The sequence below is a fragment of the Octopus bimaculoides genome, chromosome 16, assembly GCF_001194135.2.
Source record: "Octopus bimaculoides isolate UCB-OBI-ISO-001 chromosome 16, ASM119413v2, whole genome shotgun sequence".
NCBI classification, from domain to species: Eukaryota; Metazoa; Mollusca; class Cephalopoda; order Octopoda; family Octopodidae; genus Octopus; species Octopus bimaculoides.
This window is the reverse complement of record NC_068996.1, coordinates 8,915,763-8,920,235: the sequence shown is the minus strand read 5'-3', so window position 1 is coordinate 8,920,235 and position 4,473 is coordinate 8,915,763. Positions and strand designations below refer to the sequence as shown.

General features: G+C 36.3%; 1 long non-coding RNA gene across 1 annotated transcript in view; it reads left to right on the top strand.

Moving 5' to 3' along the window:
* Positions 1–538: 538 nt before the first annotated feature.
* The window catches only part of LOC106884154 (uncharacterized), a 7,839-nt gene continuing 3,904 nt past the window's right edge, over positions 539–4,473 (top strand). Inside the window, exon 1 of the long non-coding RNA XR_001411206.2 lies at positions 539–1,136. This is a non-coding gene — a long non-coding RNA (uncharacterized LOC106884154). The remainder of the gene's footprint in view (positions 1,137–4,473) is intronic.

Sequence of the window (4,473 nt, the reverse complement as noted above, 5' to 3'; positions counted from 1 at the left end):
CGGGTATTTGTTAGCTTTTCGAACCCAGGCTATATCTGCTCCGATAATCAGTGAATCCTCTGCGACGGTGGAACCTCAGATTTACAGTGATATACTTATTTCGAAACATTATTATAAATTAGTGCCCACCCAGAATATTCTGAAGCGCTAACGTAGCTACAGTGTGTGCCACCCGGGGCGACGCTTCCGTTTGCAGCACCCGGACCCCACAAGAAACACATATTGCCTACAGCAGACCCAAAAGTGCCACCCGGGCGCGGACCGCCCCCCTCCCCACACAGAATAGCTACGCTTGTGTTCTGAAGCACTCCCAGATACCAAAGTTTGGCGATGGGCCTGCCATAGAATGTGATCTGCTCGCGACCATCCCGATTTTTATAATAACTAGGACTACATGTAATGTCTCATGTATTCTTTCATTTTCCTGGATTTAAAAATTTTATTTCGTAAGTTAGTAATGATTTGAGGCGTATTTGGCTGCTATTTCTAGCAAGACAAACAATTACGTAGAGGTTCTCGCATATATATATATATATATATATATATATAGTTGAGCGTTCTACTAATGCTTCCAGCATTTAATATGATAACGATAATTTCATATTTAGCTCATATCTCGTCATTTAACATAGGATTCAGGGAGTCACATAGACTCAGTACTTATACCATTTGGAAGCAAAACTATTTTAAAAGAATTGATTGTACTGCACCGGATTCAGGTAAATTCACGGTTTGTGAGTGATGAGAAAGTTCAACTTTGAGTACAGAAGGCCATAAATATTCTATCCTTCAAGCCTCCAGGGTCAGCTCCTGACTAAATAGAGACCTGTGATCAAGGACTTTCACGCCGTGACGATGCTTTTTAAAACGGAATGGGGTGATTCGAGGAAAATTTAGCTGTTATTTCTGGCAACTAAAAGATGTTCCCTCGCTAATTCTCTAAGAAAACATGATTTAAAAGCGAAGGTGAATAGTCGATTTAATCTCTGCCAATATTTTGGCTGAAATACAGATTTTATCGACCCTAGAAAAACAAAATCTACCTTGGTCCAGGACTATCCCGTTCCTGGTTTATACACAACGGTCCAGGTGTTACCACTGAACTGAGAAGGTTTTTTTTTTCTTACTTTAAAAAGGTAACAATGATTATATTTCTTTATACATTTATGTGAACCCGTGTATAGTTTGTAAGAGTAGGGATAACAAAAATGCTTTGCAGATGTGCGTACCTGTATGTATGTATGTATCTGCGAGGATTTAATCTGTAAATATGTGTATTTGTAGGATGGCAGAAATGATTATTTACGAAGTTTGCTTCGCAGACACCAGGCTCCGGGTTCTATCCTTTTGCACAGCATATTTTTAACAAGTGTTTCTCTCTAATATATATATATATATTGATGGAAGATTTTAAAAATCGAGAAGCCACCGCAAAAACCAGTGACACGATTTTGATACAAGCGACCCGTTGGCAAGCTTTAACCAACAACACACTTGTTCACCAATTGCGATATAAAATAAACAAATATAATGGCTAAGTTCTGAGGGGTTACCTGTTCATAAGGAACATGATTAGTCCATTTAAAATACAGAACTCAAAAGTTCTAGATCTGTGAGTCAAAAGGTCTTATTGTAACAACAACTCGTTAATTTTAATAAAACATTAAACTTGTTACCAAAAGGGATACAAAATATACGTACAGCAGAAGAGGATAATCCAAAGAAGTGAAGATTTTACTGGAGAGATAAGTTCAAGGACGAGATAATTCAAAGAAACTGAAGAATTTACTATGATATAATGAATTGAAGAATTCATCATGAAATAATTCAAAGAAGTGGAAAATTTTCATCATGTTGTAGTAGTAATGGAATTGTTTGAAAAGTTGTTAGACCGTCCGTCGGTGATCCTAAGAATTGTGACAAAGTCGGGAGTGGTTCAAAGGCAGTGCTAAGGTAAAAACGGCGTCGAAGGTGGTTGAGATGGTAGGAGGTGACGACGCCGGGGAGTGGTAAAGGTGGTAGGAGGCTGTAACAAAGGTGGAGGTAGCGAAAGTGATAACAATAGTTGACTGATATATAATCTCAGTCTCCATGACATAATAGAGTGAATGGCTTGCTTACGGATTCGAATATACTTTAAGTATGTTTCAACTGGTAACAAAATTGAATTTCAGTTAAATCTAGGATGCAATAACTGACCCCGGCTCCCAGATGATGAAGTACGTTGTGACAAAGACAAAACTGTATTGGTAGCAGACTGCCACAAAGTCGAGATTTGATGAAGGTTAGTTTGTTTGGAGCCCATTGAGGCTGGAGTTTATCTTGGTTTCTGTAAAGTTTAAGCAACTGTTAGTATGATTCTCGAGTCTGAAAAGGATAACAGTCCGTCGCAAGGTTATCTTCTCTCTTCAGCTCCTGTTGGTACTCATTTTCAGCTGAATTGACCAGAACAACATCAAATAACGTGACTTGCTCAAAAAGACACGAGGCGCTGCCCGGTCCGACAATGGAACCCACGATCGTTCGATCATGATAATATTTTCCTTTTTTCATTGCTGACTCCAGGTCGCTCCGAATCGAAGACATCTCAGTCATGACTATCCAACCTCACCTCACCAACGGACTAGTACATCAATACCATATTCAATGAGTCCTTTCTTAAAGGTGGTACGATGAAGATTTAAATGCCATTTCTACCATGTAAGAGAGGGCAAGGAACACTACATTCGTGGGCATTCAAATTTAAAAGTGCTCGTTAACGCTAATACAGTAATTTAATATAAGCTACATAAAAGGGCTTTGTATGGTTATAATTTAAATCTTATCAATCGGACAGATTCTTTTATACATTTGGAATTTGTCCCCGGGTGCCCAAGGGTTTTCCCTGTCCCAAGCATGGAGCTGAAATGATGGCTGAAGTATAAGTAGGAGGAAGTGGAGTTAAGACAACTCTCTAACTTGATAAAACAGTTTCGGTTATTTCAAATTTAAAGGACTAACAATTGTTACGCTTATTTAACTCTTACACTTATATACATTTCTCCTTGTTTATAGAAGGATTTGGCTAGAGAGACTAAAAAGGGATAGGTATGTTTAGAATGTGCGCATAAGTGACCTTGAAATGTCACGGGTCATATCCTGCGCAACCCGTTTGTGTACCTAGTGACGAGTGGCGGATTGGAGCGGTTTATGACGTTAAGAGTTAAATAAACGCGCACTAGGTCAGTTATAGTATCTATTAATGCTCCGCTGCTTTTATTATAATTCCAGTTTTGGAACTATAATAATAATAACAATAATAATAAAAGGCGGCGAGCAGGCAAAATCGTTACTGCACCGGATAATATCCTTAAGCATTTCTTTTGTTGCCGAGTCGACTTTGTCTTTCGTCCTTGCAGGATCTACAAAATAAGTTCTATTTGAGCACAGGGGTTGGAGAATCGACTTCCCCACCCCTCAAAATTGTTGGCGTTGTACCAAAATAAGAAAGGATTATAATTCCATTCATACCTAGCATACTTTATAGCTGTGATGGCTAACTGCGGCCCATGGGACTTGCCTAACGAAAAATTACCCTGAATTTTTTTTCTTAATAGTGCAACCCATTTTCAGGAAATGCCTGTCTTAAGGAAACATACTAAAGCTACCGGTACACTCTTCAATATTTTAGGTGTCCCGATTTTTAAAAATTATGCCTTTAGAACAAGTATTTGGTATTTTTATACTAGCGACTCGGACAAAATATATGTATATATATTAAAGAATGTTTTTCTTAAAAAAAAAGTTATATGTTTTGTTTTTTTTAATTTTAAAAATTTGTTTACTTTAAAAAAAATGTGTTATTATTTTAAATCAGGAATTTATTAGGCTTCGGGGGTTTATAGCAGTTTGACTTTTTCTTTGTTGTTCATATATTTCGTTCGTATTTGTAATGTATGAATGTATTTTATTTGCATTTAAAAACATTAAATTGTTTAACTTTCCAAAAATTTGTTTTTAAATGCTGCTGTTTTAAATTTCTGTTTATTATGGATACAAAATGTGACTACAAAAAAAAAATAAATATATATATTTTCCACTTAAAGTGCAAACGAAAATATATTTATTACGAACAAAAAAAAAAGAAAGTACTACAAATCCTCTAACCACAGTCAGTTTCATGATTTAAAAAAAAAAAAAACCTAATAATTTTTAACTGAAAGTCCATGCATAAACGAATGGGGACCTTTGTGATTTGACGGGCAACATTTTTTTATGTAGTGTTTTTGGTACCGAAACACTTTCTAACTTCGAATACTTGTATATTTTGTGGTATAGAACAGATAAAAAAGTTTGTATTCGAAGTTATTTCATGTAAAAAATTGTCGTATTTCGGTAATTTCAACCAATCACTGACTTCTATTGATGTGAAAACAATTATGCCGTGGAATGTAAACAACGGTGTTACGGGATTTTTTCCCTTGAATAAAATTA